General features: G+C 39.7%; 1 protein-coding gene across 1 annotated transcript in view; it reads right to left on the bottom strand.

Annotated features, from left to right (window-relative positions):
* RORB (RAR related orphan receptor B) overlaps positions 1 to 22,754 on the bottom strand; it is a 190,067-nt gene that overhangs the window by 124,237 nt on the left and 43,076 nt on the right. The gene's annotated exons all lie outside the window — the stretch shown is intronic.

Raw genomic sequence — 22,754 nt, 5'->3', positions numbered from 1 at the left:
CTCCATCGCAGTGAGCAAGCTCCTGCTTTAAATGTTTCCTGATTACTGGCTGCTTCTCAGGCTAATAAAAGCTGCTAAATCACTGCTAGGACAAAGGTCCCCAGTGTGGTGCATGAAAAAGATTTACAGTCATATGCTATGCTCAACAGCCTTGTCAGGCCAACACAGTGCCCTGCGTCTGTGACAGGCTAAAACAAACCACACGCCAGACCTGATTTCAGTCTTACATAAGAGGCAGTGGGGTTGCAGCTCCAGTGCTGGGGAGAATAAACTGGAGAGGGAAGGAGGCAAGAAGGAAGATGAGTGGGGACCGGGCCGTGCAATTAGCATGTGCCTCATTTTAGTGACCGATTTCCTCAGATAGCTGGTTCTCAGCGTTGATTTGCTTCTTTGCCCATTTTTTTTTCTAACTCCTCCTTTGCTCACCTCTTAGGCACACAGACATGCTTGCAATCACCCCTGCCAGAAACAACACCCAACCACTGGGGTAACTGTATCGTATTTGGCTATACAGACAGCTATAGAAAGGAGATGCCAGGTGAAGTTCTAGGATGACAAGATCTCTTTTTAGCGGGGACTGAATTCGTAATAGCATCTTACCGGCAAAGAAAGGAGGGGGTACACTGCTATGGCCTGGTGCTAACCAAACAGTCACCGGTCATCTGAATTTTCAGGCTAGTGTTTCAACTATCTTTCCACTTCTACTGGGACCTTTGTATTAATTCATTCCTCAACAAACAAACAAACAGAAAGCTTGTATTGAAGCTATGATCAGATAAATGCGTGTGAAAATAGAGAGTGGACCTCTATTCTTTTTTTTTTTTTTTAAGTTATTCAAATTGCATCTGGAAGAGGCTGGACTTCGGGTAGTTCTACACTCCCTTCTAAGGTTTAGCTGTAGCGAAATGGGGCTGGCTGGGCCTGCTCATTATTTATGCAGCTTCCAAACAACAAACTCCTGCAACTGTCCAAAAAGAAACGAAAGAGCCCAGTGCTTGGGGGAAGCATACCTTTCCCTGATGTAGGATAGGCGTGCGCGGACAAAAAGCAATGACGATGGGGCCCAACTGGGGCTTCTCAGGTTGCAATTGCGGAGAAAGGAAGGAAGTCCAGTTCAAGATGCAAATATACCACACCAGGCGTCAGGAGGCCCAGGTCCTAGTCCTGGCTGTGATGCTAACTAGGGTCATCTCCAGCAAATCATTTTGATTCTTCTGGTTCTGTTGTCTCATTTGTGTAATAAAGTTTGATCCAGATCAGCAGTTCTCCAACTTCAGCAGAGGTCAAGGGTGATCACCTACAGATCGTGTTAAAGCACAAATTGCTGGGCCTCAGCTCTAAGGTTTTTGATTCAGCAGTTTTGGGGTGGGGCCCTAGAATTTGCATTTCTAATAATTTCCCAGGTGATGCTGATGGATGTGGGTCAGGGAACCACTCGCTGGGAACTACTGAACTAGATGATTTCCAAAGGATCTCCAAGTTCTAAAGTGCTGCACATCATTTCATGTGAACTAGACTTTCGTATGCTGTTTATGCCTGGGCCAGGAGAACTGAGGAGTGGCCATAACTCAGCCCAAATCACAGGATTCCAAGTTTTCTTCGAAGTCATTCACTTGATAATTAAAACAGAAAGTGATGACCAGTGTCTACTTGAAAGTGCAAGATGATTTCTTTTAAGTTGGCAATCTGTCAATATCTATAAAAATTGTCCTGCAAAGATATAGTTGGAAATTTATTTGTTGATAAATTCATGTTAATCGACTGTATTCTCTCTCTTTGTATCTTTATTTCTTGCATTTAAAATCATGTTTGTTACATACATTTCAGCATACTGATTGTAGTTAATAATACTGTATAATATACTTGAAAGTCACTAAGAGAGTAGATCTTAAATGTTCTCACTATAAAAAAAGACATAGTAATTAGGTAATGTGATGCAGGTGTTAGCTAATTTTGCAATGTATAAGGGTATCAAATCAACACATTGTACTCCTTAAACTTGCACAATGTTCTATGTCAATTATATCTCAATAAAGCTGGAAACAATTTTAAAAATAAAAAAATAAAAAATAAAATCATGTTTCTTACATAAATACACCTCTTTGTTGAATATGACTCTGGTTCTTGGTAAATAACTGCTGGTCTGTGCAGTCACTGGTGAATCATGTGATGTTAATTCTGATTCTAGTTCTGTTGTTAATAAAATGTGACCATAGAGAAGTCATTTCACCACTCTGGGTCTCAAACACCTTATCTATAAAATGAGAGCACTCTTGCCTTGAATTAACATTTATTTATGGTTCTGGATTTCTAAAATGTAAGTACATGAAATGTAGATCTGTTTTAGAATAAATATCTCTCTCCATATACATACATACACACACACACACACACACACACACACACACATAGAGAAAGAGAGAGAGAAAGAGAGAGAGAGAGACTCTGTAAGTCCCATCTGGTAGCTCTAGATTCAGGGTTAGATCATTGTTTAAACAATTTTCTCTTACCAGGACTACCCAAAATTGGTCTTCTTGCTTCTGCTCCCTACCCTTCTTTGTAAAATCCTCCAATTGCTTCTCATCACTCTCAGAATAAAATCCAAATTCTGTACTAAGGTTTTTACCTTTCCCAACCCCATCTATTCTAGATTGTCTTCTCATAGCTTCCTAAATCCTACAGTGACCTTCTTTCTGATCCTTGAACACAACCAGTTGGTTTCCTTCTCAGGGCCTTTGCACCATTAGCACCTTGTGTCTGAAACAACCTCTGGGCTGAGTCTTTCCTTTGGTTCCGATCTTCAAAGAGATCTTCCATGACAGCCCAATCACTTTCTGTCACTTAATCCTAGGTCAGCTGCATAGCACTTGTTACTGGCTGTTTTCCTTGTTGGATAATTATATCTTCATCATCCGTGTCTGCACACATTTCCTCTTGAAAATACAAGTTCTGTGATGGCAGGAATCCTCTCTATATTGGTTACCCTGTCCTTAGAGCCTAGCAGAGTACATAGTGCATTATATATGGTCAATGCATTTGTTTGTTGAATGAATGAATGAATGAATGAACGATATACTATAAACATGCTATGGGAGAGATCCTTTTGCTCTCTATAGAAACATGAGGCCACATTAAGCTAGCTAAACACTTATATTGTACATTGTATGCTGGGCATTTTCCAAGAGCTTTATTTATTAATATATTAACACTTTCTTTGCATATCAAACTTAAGATATAGTACCATCATCGTATTTCACATTTTACAAATGAGGAAACTGAAGACCAGAGAAGTTAAGGGATTTATTAAAAGTCAGAAAGCCTGGGGCGCCTGGGTGGCTCAGTTGGTTAAGCGACTGCCTTCGGCTCAGGTCATGATCCTGGAGTCCCGGGATCGAGTCCCGCATCGGGCTCCCTGCTCGGCGAGGAGCCTGCTTCTCTCTCTGACCCTCCCCCCTCTCATGTACTCTCTCTCATTCTCGCTCTCTCAAATAAATAAATAAAATCTTTAAAAAAAAAAAAAAAAAAAGTCAGAAAGCCTGTAACTACATGGTCAAGATTCAAACCCAGGTTGTCTGTTTTTAGAATATGTGCTCCTAACCATTATATAATGGATGCTAAGATGAGGCTCTTAAGATAAGTACTACCTCCAAAAAAAAAAAAATCCATACCAAATGCCTACCCCATTTATGCTTAATCAGTTCTACTGATGAGATCCTCACCACTTCAGACTCAGCCCATTTCATATACTGCGTGCTCTGATAAGAAGTTCTCCCTTACACTGTGACCCCAATTTTTCCCAATGTTTCCTCTATCCCCTGGTCCTACTTCTACTCTTTGAGGCTGACAGACAGAACAAATTTCATCTCTCTTCTACATACAGACTCTTCCAATTTTGGAAGCTACTTAGCATTGCCTACCCAAATCTTTTCTTCTTTAATCTGACCATCTCTTATCCTTTAGATGGCCTCTTGCTTAGTAATACTTTAGCCCTCTTACTATACTGGTTGCTCTTTTGTTCCCAGCATTGAATACAGTATTTTTCTTTTGGTCTGATCAACACAAAAGAATGGACAAATTTTCTCCATCATTATTGATAATACAGTTCGGTTAATGAATGTTATTAATAGAATTTATAAATGGGTATTAACAGAAAAAAATAATGGCTTCATTGATAGCCTAAGCACCTACTGATTCCAACTTTTGTTTGAAAATCTTAATTCACTTACAATTTCTATTTTGCCGTGCAGCAAAATTCTCTTCTCTTTAATTGTGTAGCTTTGTGTTAAGATTATACTTTAGTTTTTAAATAAAATCAATATCGTAAGCTAGTCAATCAGTTGAAAAATAGTACCTGTATTTGAAAAAGAAATCTGAGAAAGATTTTTCTAAAATAGCATTGCCTCAAACTGTGGGCTGCTGTCTATCAGTGGCTTGTAAAATTTTTTAGTGGATCACATGTTTCTTCTCCTTAAATTCAAGAAAAAAAATACCATGGAGAATGTCAAGCGTATAGAAAAGTGGACAAAATAACATAATGAAACAACAGGTGTATGTGACCCAGCTTCAACAATTATCATCTTATAGCCAATCTCGTTTCAACTATACCTCACCTACTCTCTCTCCTCCTGAATTATTGTGAAACAAATTCCATGCATCATATCATTTCATCTAAATATAAGCACTTTTTATTTAGATAACTACCAAATTATTATCACATCTAAAAATGAATTCCTTAATGTCATTATATATTCAGTCACTATTCAAATTTCCCATGTTCTTACAAATAAATTGTATAACCAACATTCAAAAACTGAAAATAAAATAGAGAACAGCATATGTGGTAAGGGTAGGCATGATTTTATGATACTTAAATTCATGTACCCAGTGTGTGCATGTGTGTGTGTGCGCATGAGTGTATGTACATGGGTCATGAGGAAAATTTTTCAACGGCGGGTCCTAGTCAAAAAGTTTAAAAAACCAGCTCTAGATGTATAGCAACATTATTTACCAATATATAGTTTTGACACATATTTTCCTTTCTTCTGGCGGAGTTGACAAAATGAGGTCTAGACTCATCCATTCACTCACTTTGTTATTATGGACAAATTGTTACACATTCCTAGGCCTTCATTTGGAAAGTAAGTGGGAGGAACTAACTCATGTTTTCCAAATTGTGATGCTCAGAGCAGTGGATTCCCTGGGCAGAGAATAAAGGTTTGGAGAATGCCATATACCATATCACCAACTTGAAGATTCATGATATATATTAATAGCATTTAAGAAGACTCAGAAAGAACAGAATTCCTTTCAACATTTAAACCTCCCCTTTTTTTCAGGTATTTTCTTTCATAACATTAATCAGCATCGCTGGATGATCTCAGTAAAGCCCCTTCCAGTTCTAATGTTCTATATACTGTAATTTTGTAGTCTAACATTATAGGATCCTGAAGAGTTAATGTCCTTATATTGGAAAGGCATTGTTTTGTTTTATTAGAGAAAGATATCTGTGAATAATATCAAAAGCACGGCCCTGAAGTTGGTGGTGAGATTTATACCTCAAAGAGACAATTGCTTCCTTCCAGAGTTGCACCATGGATCATCCTGTGGCTTGAGACTGTAATCAGAGTTTGGAGACATCCCTCTACCTGTGATTGCTGTCCTGCCCACATTGCCATGCTGACACTGTTTGCAGAATCTGCTGCTAACCCTGATTGTCCTGCTTTGTCCAGAGTTTGTTTTGTTAACAACCCTGTCCCCCTGCCCGGTATGCCACATCCAGGCTGGCTGATTTGCTTGTTCTGGATTCCCAGAGATTTCATTTTGGAAACAGTACTTTATTATGCCCTTAACAGTATTATATCTCCTGGACCACACCTGGGCCAGCCCTTGGCCCACTCTGCATAACGACGACAACAACAACAACAACAAAAAAAAACAAAACCAAAAAGAGAAAAAGTCTTATTTGGAACCGTGTTTCAATAATAACTAGTTCTGTGCTCAAAAATCTTCAGCAGTTCTGGGGGCAGAGCAAGATGGCGGAGGAGTAGGAGACCTGGATTTCCTCTCCTCTGAGGAATTCAGCTGGATAGGGATCAAGCCATTCTGAACACCTACAAACTCAACAGGAGATCGAAGAAAAGAAGAGCAACAACTCTCTCATTAGAAAAGCGACCACTTTCTGGAAGGTAGGACGTGCGGAGAAGTGAATCCGAGGCGATATTCGGGAGGATAGACGGCGGGGGAGGGGCCTCCGTCAACCGCTTCTGGCAAGTGATAGAGCCGCGGAGCACAAAATCGGAACTTTTAAAAGTCTGCTCCGCCGAGGGACGTCACTCTGGTGGCTAAGCGGGGGGTGGAACCCTCCGGGACATTGTGGTCTCAGGACCCTCGGGGTCACACAAAGACCGGGGGTGCCTGAGTGTGGCAGAGCTCCCAGGTATCGGAGCAGGGAAGCCGGCTGCAGAGGCGGAGCCCAGGCGCGGGCTCTCAGCTCGGGGTTGCCATAAACCGTGATCCGCGGCACAGTCGGGCCCCTGCTCCTCCAGCAGGGACCCAACAAGCGGCAGATCTGCGGAGACTCCTCTTCCTCCCCCGGGAGGATCCACGCAGGAGTGCACCACAGGGATCTGCTGGGTTTGGAGACTCCACCTGGGGTCGGGTGCCAGAGATAGAAACGCGCGGTCACAGGCCGGGTGAGCACAGAGTGCGGCCGGAGACCAGGGAGATGGGAGTGACTGACTGCTTTTCTCTGGGGCGCACTGAGGAGCGGGGCCCCGAGTTCTCGGCTCCTCCAGGGCGGAGATTGGGAGGCCGCTATTTTCACTCTCTGCCTCCAAAGCTGTATGGAAAGTTCGCAGGGAACAAAAGCTCCGGAGAGCAAACCCGAGCAGATTACTTAGCCCGGACCAGCAAGGGCGGGGCAATTCCACCTCCGGCAAAGACCTTTGGGAACCACGGCACCAGGCCCCTCCCCCAGAAGATCAGCGAGAACAGCCAGCCAAGACCAAGTTTACCGATCAATGAGAACGGCAGAACTCCAGCACTAGGGGAATACTGCACATAGAATTCATGGTTTTTATACCATGATTCTTTAGTCGTTCAAAGTTAATTTTTTTTAACTGTCTTTTTTTCTTTTTTTTTTTTTAATTTTTCTTTTTCCCTTTTTCAACCAACATCTTATCAATCCCTTTTTTAAAAAACATTTTTAGGGGCGCCTGGGTGGCTCAGTTGGTTAAGCGACTGCCTTCGGCTCAGGTCATGATCCTGGAGTCCTGGGATCGAGTCCCACATCAGGCTCCCTGCTCAGCAGGGAGTCTGCTTCTCCCTCTGACCCTCCTCCCTCTCATGCTCTCTGTCTCTCATTCTCTCTCTCGCAAATAAATAAAAAATTAAAAAAAAAAAAAAAAACATTTTTATTTTTCATTTTTAGAGTCATATTCTATCCCTTCATAGTAGTTACCCGTATTTTTGGCATATATATATGTTGTTCTTGCCTTAAAATTTTGAGATAGTTTCTTCTAACAGATCAAAATATACCCTAAATCTCTAGTATATGGTTTTTTCTACTCCCCTGCCTGATCACATTCTCTCCCCTTTTTTTTCTTTCCTCTTCTTTCTTTTTTCAAACAACTTCTTATCAATTCCTTTTATAAAATTTTTTATAATTTCCATCTTTACACTCATATTCCATCCCTTCATCATATCAACCCTTATTTTTGTACATATATAAGTTTTTCTTTCTTTAAAATTTTGGGAGGCACTTTCTTCTAACAGACCAAAATACACCCCAAATCTAGTGTGTGGCACTGATCTATATACCAGCCTGATCATATTTGATCCCATTCTGGTTTTTTTTGTTATTTTTGTTTTGTTTTGTTTGTTTTTGTTTGTTTTTATCTTTATCTTTTTCTTTTTTTCTTTTTCTTTTTTCTCTCTTTCCCTTTCTTTTCCCACTGCTTCAGGTCTTTTCTGATTTGTTTAGAGTATATTTTCTGGGGACGTTGTTACTCTGCTAGCATTTTGTTCTCTCATTAATCTATTCTCCTCTGCACAAAATGACAAGACGGAAAAAAATCACCTCAACAAAAAGAACAAGAGGTAGTACCGACTGCCAGGGACCTACTCAATACGGACATTAGTACGATGTCAGATCTAGAGTTCAGAATCATCACTTTAAAGATACTAGCTGGGCTTGAAAAAAATATGGAAGTTATTAGAGAAACCCTTTCTGGAGAAGTAAAAGAACTAAAATCTAACCAAGTAGAAATCAAAAAGGCTATTAATGAGGTGCAATCAAATATGGGGGCGGTAACTGCTAGGATAAATGAGGCAGAAGAGAGAATCAGTGATATAGAAGACCAAATGATGGAAAATAAAGAAGCTGAGAAAAAGAGAGATAAACAACTACTGGATCATGAGGGCAGAATTCGAGAGATAAGTGATACCGTAAGACGAAACAACATTAGAATAATTGGGATCCCAGAAGAAGAAGAAAGAGAGAGGGGGCAGAAGATATAATGGAGCAAATTATAGCAGAGAACTTCCCTAATTTGGGGAAGGAAACAGGCATCAAAATCCTGGAAGCACAGAGAGAGAACCCCTCTCAAAATCAATAAAAATAGATCAACACCCCGACATCTAATAGTAAAACTTATGAGTCTCATAGACAAAGAGAAAATCCTGAAAGCAGCTCGGGAGAAGAGATATGTAACCTACAATGGTAGAAACATTAGATTGGCAATAGACCTATCCACAGAGACCTGGCAGGCCAGAAAGGACTGGCAGGATATATTCAGAGCACTAAATGAGAAAAATATGCAGCCAAGAATACTATATCCAGCTAGGCTGTCATTGAAAATTGAAGGAGGGATAAAAAGCTTCCAGAACAAACAAAAACTAAAGGAATTAGCAAACACAAAACCAGCCCTACAAGAAATCTTGAAAGGGGTCCTCTAAGCAAAGAGAGACCCTAAAAGCAACATAGACCAGAAAGGAACACAGACAATATACGGTAACAGTCACCTTACAGGCAATACAATGGCACTAAATTCCTATCTTTCAATAGTTACCCTGAATGTAAATGGGCTCAATGCCCCAATCAAAAGACACAGGCTATCAGACTGGATTAAAAAACAAGACCCATCTTGCTGTCTGCAGGAGACTCATTTTAGAACCAAAGACACCCCCAGATTGAAAGTGAGGGGGTGGAAAACCATTTACCATGCTAATGGACACCAAAAGAAAGCTGGGGTGGCAATCCTTATATCAGACAAATTCGATTTTAAACCAAAGACTGTAATAGGAGATGAGGAAGGACATTATATCCTACTTAAAGGGTCTATCCAACAAGAAGATCTAACAATTGTAAATATCTATGCCCCTAACATGGGAGCAGCCAATTATATAAGCCAATTAATAACAAAAGCAAAGAAACACATCGACAACAATACAATAATAGTGGGGGACTTTAACACCCCCCTCACTGAAATGGACAGATCGTCTAAGCAAAAGATCAACAAGGAAATAAAGACTTTAAATGACACACTGGACCAAATGGACTTCACAGACATATTCAGAACATTCCATCCCAAAGCAACGGAATACACATTCTTCTCTAGTCCCCATGGAACATTCTCCAGAATCAATCACATCCTAGGTCATAAATCAGGTCTCAACCAGTACCAAAAGATTGGGATCATTCCCTGCCTATTTTCAGACCACAATGCTTTGAAACTAGAACTCAATCACAAGAGGGAAGTTGGAAAGAACTCAAATACATGGAGGCTAAAGAGCATCCTACTGAAGAATGAATGGGTCAACCAGGAAATTAAAGAAGAATTTAAAAATTCATGGAAACCAATGAAAATGAAAACACAACTATTCAAAATCTTTGGGATGCAGCAAAGGCAGTCCTAAGAGGAAAGTATATAGCAATACAAGCCTTTCTCAAGAAACAAGAAAGGTCTCAAATAAACAACCTAACCCTACACCTAAAGGAGCTGCAGAAAGAACAGCAAATAAAGCCTAAACCCAGCAGGAGAAGAGAAATCATAAAGATCAGAGCAGAAATCAATGAAATAGAAACTAAAAGAACAGTAGAACAGATCAACGAAACTAGGAGCTGGTTCTTTGAAAGAATTAACAAGATTGATAAACCCCTGGCCAGACTTATCAAAAAGAGAAGAGAAATGACCCAAATCAACAAAATCATGAATGAAAGAGGAGAGATCACAACCAATACCAAAGAAATACAAACAATGATAAGAACATATTATGAACAACTCTATGCCAGCAAATTAGATAACCTGGAAGAAATGAATGCATTCCTAGAGATGTATCAACTACCAAAACTGAACCAGGAAGAAATAGTAAACCTGAACAGACCTATAACCACTAAGGAAATTGAAGCAGTCATCAAAAATCTCCCAAAAAACAAAAGCCCAGGGCCAGATGGCTTCCCAGGGGAATTCTACCAAACATTTCAAGAAGAATTAATACCTATTCTTCTGAAACTGTTCCAGAAGATAGAAATGGAAGGAAAACTTCCAAACTCATTTTATGAGGCCAGCATTACCTTGATTCCCAAAACCGAACAAGGACCCCATCAAAAAGGATAATTACAGACCAATATCCCTGATGAACATGGATACAAAAATTCTCACCAAAATACTAGCCAAGAGGATCCAACAGTACATTAAAAGGATTTTTCACCACGACCAAGTGGGATTTATCCCTGGGCTGCAAGGTTGGTTCAACATCCGCAAATCAATCAATGTGATACAATACATTAAGAAAAGAAAGAACAAGAATCATATGATCCTCTCAATAGATGCAGAAAAAGCTTTTGACAAAGTACAGCATCCTTTCTTGATCAAAACTCTTCAGAGTATAGGTATAGAGGGTACATACCTCAATATCATAAAAGCCATCTCTGAAAAATCCACAGCGAATATCATTCTCAATGGGGAAAAACTGAGAGCTTTCCCCCTAAGGTCAGGAACGCAGCAGGGATGTCCACTATCACCACTGCTATTCAACATAGTATTGGAAGTCCTAGCTACAGCAATCAGACAACAAAAAGAAATAAAAGGCATCCAAATCGGCAAAGAAGAAGTCAAACTCTCACTCTTTGCAGATGATATGATACTTTATGTGGAAAACCCCAAAGACTCCACCCCAAAACTGCTAGTACTCATACAGGAATTCAGTAAAGTGGCAGGATATAAAATCAATGCACAGAAGTCAGTGGCATTCCTATACACCAACAACAAGACAGAAGAAAGAGAAATTAAGGAGTCGATCCCATTTACAATTGCACCCAAAACCATAAGATACCTAGGAATAAATCTAACCAAAGAGACAAAGGATGTGTACTCAGAAAACTATAAAATACTCAGGAAAGAAATTGAGGAAGACACAAAGAAATGGAAAAACGTTCCACGCTCATGGATTGGAAGAACAAATATTGTGAAGATGTCAATGCTACCTAGAGCAATCTACACATTCAATGCAATCCCCATCAAAATACCATCCACTTTTTTCAAAGAAATGGAACAAATAATCCTAAAATTTGTATGGAACCAGAAAAGATCCCGCATAGCCAGAGGAATGTTGAAAAAGAAAAGCAAAGCTGGCGGCATCACAATTCCGGACTTCCAGCTCTATTACAAAGCTGTCATCATCAAGACAGTATGGTACTGGCACAAAAACAGACACATAGATCAATGGAACAGAATAGAGAGCCCAGAAATGGACCCTCAACTCTATGGTCAACTCATCTTTGACAAAGCAGGAAAGAATGTCCAGTGGAAAAAAGACAGTCTCTTCAACAAATGGTGTTGGGCAAATTGGATAGCCACATGCAGAAAAATGAAACTGGACCATTTCCTTACACCACACACAAAAATAGACTCCAAATGGTTGAAAGACCTCAGTGTGAGACAGGAGTCCATCAAAATCCTAAAGGAGAACAGAGGCAGCAACCTCTTTGACCTCAGCCAAAGCAACTTCTTCCTAGAAACATCGCCAAAGGCAAGGGAAGCAAGGGCAAAAATGAACTATTGGGACTTCATCAAGAGAAAAAGCTTCTGCAAAGCAAAGGAAACAGTCAACAAAACCAAAAGACAACCGACAGAATGGGAGACGATATTTGCAAATGACATATCAGATAAAGGGCTAGTATCCAAAATCTATAAAGAACTCATCAAACTCAACACCCAAAGAACAAAGAATCCAATCAAGAAATGGGCAGAAGACATGAACAGACATTCTTCCAAAGAAGACATCCAAATGGCCAACAGACACATGAAAAAGTGCTCAATATCGCTCGGCATCAGGGAAATCCAAATCAAAACCTCAATGAGATACCACCTCACACCAGTCAGAATGGCTAAAATTAACAAGTCAGGAAACGACAGATGTCGGCGGGGATGCGGAGAAAGGGGAACCCTCCGACACTGTTGGTGGGAATGCAAGCTGGTGCAGCCACTCTGGAAAACAGTATGGAGGTTCCTCAAAAAGTTGAAAATAGAGCTACCATATGATCCAGCCATTGCACTACTGGGTATTTACCCCAAAGATACAAAAGTAGGGATCCGAAGGGGTACGTGCACCCCGATGTTTATAGCAGCAATGTCCACGATAGCCAAACTGTGGAAAGAGCCAAGATGTCCACGGACAGATGAATGGATAAAGAAGAGGTGGTATATATATACAATGGAATATTATGCAGCCATCAAAAGGAATGAGATCTTGCCATTTGCAACGATGTGGATGGAACTGGAGGGTATTATGCTGAGCAAAATAAGTCAAACAGAGAAAGACATGTATCATATGACCTCACTGATATGAGGAATTCTTAATTGCAGGAAACAAACTGAGGGTTGCTGGAGTGGGGGGTGGGGTGGGAGGGATGGGGTGACTGGGTGATAGACACTGGGGAGGGTATGTGCTCTGGTAAGCGCTGTGAATTGTGCAAGACTGTTGAATCTCAGATCTGTACCTCTGAAACAAATAATGCAATATATGTTAAGAAAAAAAAAAGAAGAAGAAGAATGTAGCAGGAGGGGAAGAATGAAGGGGGGGAAATCGGAGGGGTAGACGAACCATGAGAGACGATGGACTCTGAAAAACAAACTCAGGGTTCTAGAGGGAAGGGGGGTGGGAGGATGGAGCCTGGTGATGGGTATTGAGGAGGGCACATTCTGTATGGAGCACTGGGTGTTGTGCACAAACAATGAATCATGGAACACTTCATCTAAAACTAATGATGTAATGTATGGGGATTAACATAAGAATGAAAAAAGAAAAAAAAATCTTCAGCAGTTCCATCAACTCAATTAAAAATATTCATGTTGTGAAAAGCACTCCACCATAAAGTTTTGAAAATCAAAGAATGTAACTTCTATCATTTTGCGAGGACCAACTTCTTGAGTTGCAATTACCTGAGAGATTTTTATATATATTATGAAGACGCCTAAGATTAAACAAAACTAAATTATCTAATTTAAGTCTGTAATTATATTGTATAATTTTAGATGCCTAAATTTCCAATAATGTTAGAATAAATTTAATTTGCTTCAGTGGGCAAGTTTATCTCTAGATCAGCACTGTCCAATAGAGTATAGTGCAAGCCTCATGTGTAATTTAAAATTTTCTAGAAACCATGTTTAAAAAAATGTAAAAAGAAACAGGTAAAATTTAAATAATACTTTTTAGTTAACCCAGTATATCCAAAATATCATCATTTTCACATGGAAGCAATATACAGTCAACAATGGGATATTTTACTCTTTTTCTGTAGTGTTCAGAGTCTGTTGTGCATTTTATGCTTGTAGAACTTGTCAGTTTCAACCAGCCATATATCGCTGCTCAACAGCCACATGTAGCTAGTGGCTGCCATCGTGAACAATGTAGCTCTAAATGTTCATATATTTGTCCTTTGGGCTGCCCTTTGGATTTTGCATATAGGACCGACCTGACAATTGCTTTCTTCCAGAGTAGCTGTATAAAAGGGAAAGAGGAAACTGTTCGAAGTGACGTCCTTTTCTGCCAAATGGACTGTCAAGGGGTAATTGAAAGGTGGAAGGGACCAAAGTTAGCATTGTCCAATTAAGAAGAAGTTGCAGAGAGCTAGAAATAAAAGCTACTTTTCTTTCGCTGGAAACTAATAGAAAAGTAGTTCTCAACAGGGGTAGGCTAAAAGACCACTTGTGCAGTTTTCAAAACTTAGAGTTCTCCAAGCTCCACCCTTGCTCTGCTAAATGAAAATTTCTGGAGATGGAGTTCAGGTCTAATTGCTGTCAAAGTTAAGAACCACTTATCAGTGGAAAAAAAAAAAAGAACCACTTATCAGTGGTTCTTAGGTCAGTTAGGGCAGGAAAGGATATATTTCTCAAAAGAGTGAGTTCTGTTCTTTACTGTCATCTAGATGGTATTTAGAAGTGACTTCTCTTTCATCGTATTTTAAAAGCATAGATTGGTTCTTTTCCACTTTAATTGAAAAAATACCTGAGGTTAAAACAAATTCTATTTTTAAAACATCAAATGAATTAACAGTGGAAAGATAGAAAACATTTCAAAATAGAGGAGAAAATATCGATAACTGTATTTCTTGAATTGGTATTTATATAATAAATTGATGAAATTACTTAGCGCCGCCAGAAGAAAGGGAATTAGAAACAGCACACTACCCTTAAAGTGGCAGAATGAGACAAGCAGTCTCAAAGAAGGTGAATGAGGATGTGAACACACACAACTTTCACAGAAAATAATTTAACAGTAGATTAAAAGTTGTTAAATACTGATATTCTTTGGTCCAGTATTTCCATTTTGATGTGGTCAAAGGCTTAAAGGATTTGAAATTTATTTATTTTTTTAAAGATTTTTATTTATTTATTAGAGAGAGAGAGAGAGCATGAGAGGGGGGAGGGTCAGAGGGAGAAGCAGACTCCCCGCCGAGCAGGGAGCCTGATGCGGGGCTCGATCCCAGGACCCCAGGATCATGACCTGAGCCGAAGGCAGACGCTTAACCGACTGAGCCACCCAGGCGCCCCAGGATTTGAAATTTAAATGAAGGATGGGAATAGCATTATTTGTAATAGGTTGTACTTGAAATATCATAAATATCCAATAATGGTACAATTATTAAACATATGATGTTTTCATTACCCATATTACGGATATGAAAAATGAAAAAGAAGATCATGGAAAAATTCTTAGAATATTTTAAATGGAAAAGTTGGATAGGAAGTAGGATACTAAATTTGTTTACAGCATAACCTCAAATTTGAAACACAAAAGTATATGTTTATACATATGTCTAGAAAAGAGGGCTGGAAGAAAATTTACCAATTGATTTCAAAGAGCCCGCTAACTTCCGTTAAGTTTTCCTTTATATGTTTCTGCATTGTCAACACTCTCTGCAATGACTAGTTACTATTTTCGAAACTGGTACTACTTTCAGGGGTAGCTGCCTTGTGCAGGGAACAGGAGGCTACCAGGTCCATGGTGGTTCCTGAAGTTGTGCAGTTTGCGTAGCTGTGGGCAGCAGTTGAGATTATGTCATAAATCCCCTTCTTCTAACAAAATAAATTGCAAAATAAGAAACACTATGAAGAATTAATCTGGACAAAAAAAATACTGAATTCCATGGGATAATGAAAAATCTTTTTTAACCAGAAAGCTCATTTCCAGTATATGGTTTGTCCCTGTGTTTTCATGGGCTAAAGGACATGTTTTCTAACCAGAAAGCTCCTTTCTAGGAAATGGTTTGTCCTCGTGCTATCCTGGAATTATATATTTTGTACACTTCTCAGCCAATAGCTGTTTCAGAGGAGCTGAAGTTGTGAAAACACGTTCTAAATATAAAAAACAAAACGAACCTGTTATCTCAACAAAGGTAGTATCAGTTCAGGGCAAAAAGTCATGTCTGCGAACAGAGAAGAAGTAAAGGCACAATAGCAACAGCTAACTCATATACATTAGCTGAGCTGCCCCCTTCTCCCGCCCCGTCCATCATGGTCATCCCATTATTGGTAATGTTGTTGCCATGGTGCTCATGCTAAAAAAAACAGGGACTCATCCTTGCCTGATTTCTCATACCCTACATTCAACCCATCAGCAATTCTCTTGATTCTTTCTTTACAAAGTATATTAAAAACTCAGTATCGGAAAACAACAACAACATTTTCAGAGCCACATTTTTTGGTCCAAGTCACCCTACTTTGCAGCCTGGATTATTGCAGTAGCCTGCCAGCAGATCCCCCTGATTCCATTCTTTCATCCTTTCTGCTTATTCTCAGCAAGCAAAGGGATCTCTTTAGAATGTAAGTCAGACCATGTCACCTCTCTCGTCCACCTCTGAGTTGATTCTCAATTATACAAGATAAAACTAAATCCTTTACAATGGTGTACAAGATCCTATGCAATCATGGATCATAGTAATCACTACCATTCCTCCCCCTTTTCATTCTCTGAGCCTATTTCCTTGCATGTTGCTGTTCATTTAACACATCAGGTGCTCTCCTACCTCAGGCCCTTTGCACGTGCTGTTCTCGCTGCTTGGGATGCTGCTCCTCAGCAGATATCCACATCCTTTACTCCCTCACCAACCTGAGATCTAGGCACAGATGTCACTGTTTCAGTGAGGTGTCCTTGACCATCCTATTTAGAATCATGCCTCTTGAGTCTACCATTAGATTTTCCCAGATCAGCTGTAACAAACCTTCTCCAATTTTGGTTCCCTTATCTTAATACAGTCCCTTACACTCTCAGCTGACCCTTTGTCCTTTGTTACAGAGGTTTGTGTTAAAAAAAAATGACTGAAGAAGACAATTTCAGTGATACAAACAAACCTCATTTAACACTTTATGAAGCGGACAGTCTCCATTTGGAGAACTGCAAAATGGGGCAGAAGGCATGATGCTTTTATGAGATAAAGAATAGAGAATAAAATAAGGAACAGAAAAAAAAAATATGACCAACTGGGGCCACAGAGTTAACCTTGTTTAGGGTGAGGAGGAATAAGGAAGTAAGTATAGAGCCCAGAGTTGGCTTGGTGTTGGGGGATTGGCTGACTGAATATATACAGTGTTTCTGGTCAAAGGGAGCATTCATGGGGACAGAAAGTTATCCAAGTTTCAGTTTGCTGGTGTGGTATCCCAGACAGGAGCGGCTCCATCTTGGGCCTAGAAATCTATTTCAACATTTATAATCATTAAAGGTGCCTTCCCATATCTTCCCACCTCACTACTTCTAAAACCTAATGTGCCTCACCTACCCTTCCTCCTTGTAGCCTTCTTCTCTCCCAAGAAGATCACAACTTATTTAAAGCCATGCCCTGTACTCACGCTCAGATCCCATTCCTTCTTCCCTTCCTCTGGGTCGTGCTTCATCAGGGATTTCCTCCCATACATTTATCTCCCGGTTTTCATCCTCTCTACCAACCTATACACGTACTTGGATCTCTCCTCTTAAAACAAAATGAACCAAATACAACCCAACAGATTTTGATCCTGACACTCTTAGCTCCTCATTCTCATCATCAAAATTCTCAGGACATAGCTCTTTCCTCTATTTTTATCACCACTAATTCATTTACAAGTGATTTAAGGCAACTGAATCTGAACCATCAGGTGTGGGTTCTGATTACACACATTGCGCAAAAAGAACAGAGTAACACCAGGGCCAAATCCACAGGTGATTCAAATGCACGGCTGGGCTGAGAACTACCGAGAACTGCCTTGGCTCCTGCCAGGCTGTTTGCTACCTCTCAAAATTTTTCTATCTAAGCTTGTCAGTGGTTAACCTTCTAATTATTAAAGTCAGTGGCTTTTTCTTAGCTCTCCGCCTCCTGAAACTCGTATCGGTTTGCGACGTCGCTGATTATGTCCTTCTCAACCCCATCTCTTTCCCCCACTTGCTTCTGTGACGGTGACCTACACTGGTTCTCTTTCTTGCCATATCCTTATTAGCACCTCTTCCTCCTGCCTCTGGAACGCAGACAATCCCCCGAGGTTCTTACCTCAGCCTTTACCTCTTATCTCACTATGTTCTTGAAATAGCAGCTGCTTTAGCAATTTCAACAGTGACCTTTCTGAAGATGATTCCTCAAACTCTGGCATATCTCTGCTTTCTTGGAGTAGACCCAAATTTCTCCCGTTTTCCCACCGTAACCTCAAATCTACTATACCTAAAATCAAACCCATTATCATTCCCAGAAACCCTAGTTTGAACCTCCAAGTCCTCTTTAGATTATTTTATCTAGATCATCCCCGATAATCAAGCAGAAGCCAAAGCCCATATTTTCCCCTTCAGCCGTATCTGTCTGTCCTTTTTTTCGCATAACCAGGAAAATTCTCACTACTACCACAACAACCTGTAAATACCTTTCTATGGATAGTTTTCCTCTTTTCATCTTTGTGTATTTGCATTTCATTAGATGAATACGCCTGAAACAAAATGCTGACTTTGACACCTCCCTGATTTAAAAGCTCTACCAGTTATCTATTTATCATTGGTTCATGCTGATGATAATAGACACATGTCCCCTGAAAAAAATGATTTTCAGGTAAAATAAGAGTCACTAAATTAATTTCCAAATTACAAGTTATCATTGTTGTGCTCATTATAAATCTACAAGAAGGATGTATGAACCATTGGCAAACCTAATGGATCCCAGGGATTTTTTTCCCTTCAAAGGAGTTGTCCCAGCTTACCCAGACTATTTTTCTCCAACTTCTCTCCAACCTTCTCATCTCTCTACCTTTATCCTGGCCTGTTCCTCTTCTTGAGTGTAGTTCACCACTTTCTGTGATTTTCAAAGGCCTTTCTCAGACAATACCTATTTTACACAGCTTCCCCTAATCACCTAAATTGGAGAATTGGATTCATCCATCTACTGGAACAGAGAATGACTTAGCCATGATAATATTAGGTAGATTTACTATAAATAGAGACTTGGGTCACTTCAAAGAGTCCAGTGGGTTAGTTTTCTTTTTTTGCATAAAATAATGGAGAGAGTTGATGGATACAAAAAGTCACTACTTCATTACTCCTGCTAGAGCTACTAATGTGCCAGAAGTCCCCATGATTTAAACAAACTTTTGGGTTATAACAGGGCATCCAAAAGGCCCCCTTTGAAGCACAACATTAGTAAGGATTAGCTTTAAGCAAATTAAACCATAAGCTCTACCCAATCTAACACTAGCTAGTTATTGCTTTGAAAAGCAAAAGGAAGGACCCTCAAAATGAGTGTTGCAAGAAATCCTTGTGGCAATGGAAGTAGAAGAACAGTTCACATTTCTGTAGTCACTACATTAAAATTTCCAAAGAACTTTCAATATATTTCTACATTTAAGTGCCACAATATCCCAGTTTAAAGATGAAGTAAACAAGCTTCTGAGGAGCTAAATGCCCCATCTTCCCCATTGCACACAACTAGTCAGTGGACATGCTGAATGCGAATTCTAAAGATGGGCTTCCAAAGTTTCTGTTTGTTCCCCTAGACGATGGGGATCTGGCTGTGACCTTTGTCATCCTTCTGCAGGCTGGCGTTAATTTAGCCCATCTAGCTGGCTAGGTGGGGGAAGCCTTCCTCCCTTAGGATCCCTGTGCACGTTGAGGAGAGAGGACTCTCTGTACCATTTCTGCCAGGATACGCATGGTAAAAAAAAACTCAGAGGACAGCTGGTGATGATGGGGCCCCAGAACTGAGGCCCCCATGAGCTATAGTACTGCATGGAAGCCAGGTGAGGCAGGGGTAGGAGGGGGCAAAGCCCACATGGAGGGGGGCGGGAGAAGAGATTCGGGCTCTGAAGCTGAATGAGAGCACAGGACTAGCCCTCTCCATCAGGAGCACATCCCTTGTGTCTGTGTGTATTTCTTTATTTTGACCCACTGCGTGCAAATTAGAAAAGTATAACGCAATCAGTGGAACACGCCGCTCCCCCCGTCTTTGGTTTTTAACAATTTCCAGGATGGAATTGTGCAATTGTGCACAGACATCCTGTGGTTGCTGGAAACTAAAGAATAGTCTTTACGTGTGTGCAGAGTGAAGAAAAGAGGGCTGGCGGTACTGGTGTGGGCCTTTTCAGCTTCCCTCACGTGACCAGATAGCAATCAACATCCGTAGCTGTGTCCTCAAATCAGAAGGATAATGATAGAGAATGGAGCAAACAGGGGCACCAAGGCAAAAGGCAAGCCCCAGAGTGTTTGGAGGCGGTGGGGGCGGAGGGCGAGTAATGAAGACAAAATAAGAAAGTGAAAAGGTATTGTGTCGGCTGACAGTACATTTCACGGGCTCTTTTCCACCAAAGAGAGTCACTGGCATAATATTCTGAAAGATTCCATCCAATTTAAGCCCTAGGTCAAGGGATTGGAAACAAAATCCTCCAGCAGTCTGAGTCTAGCTTCAAGGTGTTCTACTTAATTGCAAGCCCACATCACATCCTAGTTAGTGTACATACGGAGAGACCAAACCAGGCTGTGTATTATGTGCATTTAGCTGAGACTGTGTTTCTCCATCATTTCTTTTCATGCTCAGATGAAGTGATATTAATTTCCTTTGCATTCCTACAAAGGAAAACATTTCCCAACTCTCTAATTTTAAAGATCATTGATAAAGGATTATATTAGCTTTTGATACACGATTAGAGAGATACTATTTACTGACTCGATTTGGTTGTATTTGAACACATCTGCATCATTTCGACAGTTCAACTCTCTTGCTTCCTTTTCCACTGAGCTGAGGTTTTTCTTTTTCATTCCAGATTGCTTGGACTTCTGAACCAATGTTTCTCTTTCTATAAGTATTTTGCTTCTTTTTTCTGATATGCTCAGTCTTATTATCTCTTATTTATGACTCCCATATTATGTCTCACTTTTTTATTTTCTGAAACATAGTTACCCTCTCCATGTTTTGAATTTTATAACCCCAATATCTGAAGTCTTTGTGAATCTAGTGTTTCTGTCTACTGTTTCTGTCAGAATGCCTTGTTCCTTGAGCATTTTGGTCATCTTTGATGGATAACTTATGTTCCTCAGAGCTTTTTGTGAATTCTTTGAGATCTGGATTGAAGTTTCATTTTTCCAGAGAGGATTGCATTTGCTTCTGTTAGGTATTAGAAGGTACCAGTAATTATTTAAAATACATTTTTAAAAAATTTAATTTAATTTTATTATCTAAAATACATTTTTGAATTGGATTAGGCTGCCCCCCTCCAACACACACACACACACAGGTAGTATAAATGTGGGCTGCAAATCCACAAAAGAACTACTTTATGGTTATTAATTCCAAGAGAGATGCTTTTTTCCTCTAATGTCAAGGGATTAATGGCCTTTCCCAGTTTTATGTGGGGGTCTCTCATTAGAATCCCCATTTTGGGAAGGTTCTAGGATCATTATTCTGTCTCTTCAACTCCCTCCTCCAACCCCCATGGTCATCAGAATGGAAGCTCCTGGGGGCTGGCAGATGCCTGGGATGAAAGACAGTTCTTCCCTCCTTTCTCCTGTTCTGGATTAGGTAAATTTATAAGTTTATTGAAGGCAAAGCATATTTTTCTATGCAAAACTTTATATTTAAACTTTGAAAATCTTTTACAGTTTAAGCACACATCAAAATTATAAACACCCCTTTCTTTGAACAACATCATTGCTAAAATACCAAAATGTAGTTTAGGAAAACAATAAATCGCAAGTTGAAGAGATTCAGTTTAAGAAAATGGAAGGTGAGTTGGAGGGCAGGATGGTTGTTTACAGAGGGAATTGTCCTTTTTACCATGGAGACCAACTGAAGTTCTTATTATAGGAATTATTTTATCATTTTAAACTGTCTTTTAAATATAATAGTATAATAATAGACTCTGCTTCTTTTCAGTTTTGCTTTCACTTTGTGTGTGTACTTCTCAGAAGTCCTTACTTTTTTGACTCCAATTTTCATCCTCTTAGATTGCTGGTCGGGGTATAACATGATACAACCACTACAGAGGGAGGTTTGGGAATATTTAGTAAAATAACAATAGCAATAACAATCAATGTGACTTCTTGATCCGGCAATATCACTTCTGGAAATTTGTCCCACAGATTTACCTGCATGTCTACAAAATGATATATTTATGAGGTTGTTTACTGAAGCATTGTTTGTAAAAGCAAGAGACTGAAAACATCCCAAATAATCATCAGCGGAGAAATCGTCAAACCAAATATAGAGTACATTGATTCAATGGAATACTGTGCAGCTCAGAAAAAGGGTAGAGTTCTCTGAACTAATAATGACATGTTTTAAGATATATTAAGTGAAAAAAGCCAAATTATAAAATAGAGTACATTATATTCTACCTTTGAACAATAAAGGAGGAAATTACTAGTATATATGCTGTATGTATTGATTTATTTACTTAATGAGTTATGTACCTAACACTTTTCTTTTGTCAGGAGCTCTTCTATGTATTTTTTATGACCATCAACCCAATTCATCCTCATTTAGGACACTTTAGGTAGATAATAGTGTCCTCATTTTTGCAGATACAGAAACTTAAACACAGGTTAAGTAACATGTCCAGTCACATAGCTAGGAAGTAGACGGATACACAAGAAACTAATAAAAATGAGAAACAAAAGGAAGCAGGTTAGAGGACGTGCAGGAGATGGGGCAGGCAGGGGCAGGAACAAGAGATCTCCCTGTATACTTTGTGTCTATCTGTCTATCTATCTATCTATCTATCTATCTATCTATCTATCTATCTATCTATCTA

Source organism: Neomonachus schauinslandi, chromosome 13, assembly GCF_002201575.2.
Source record: "Neomonachus schauinslandi chromosome 13, ASM220157v2, whole genome shotgun sequence".
NCBI lineage: Eukaryota > Metazoa > Chordata > Mammalia > Carnivora > Phocidae > Neomonachus > Neomonachus schauinslandi.
The sequence above is the reverse complement of the archived record's forward strand: the minus strand, read 5'-3'. Positions and strand labels throughout refer to the sequence as shown.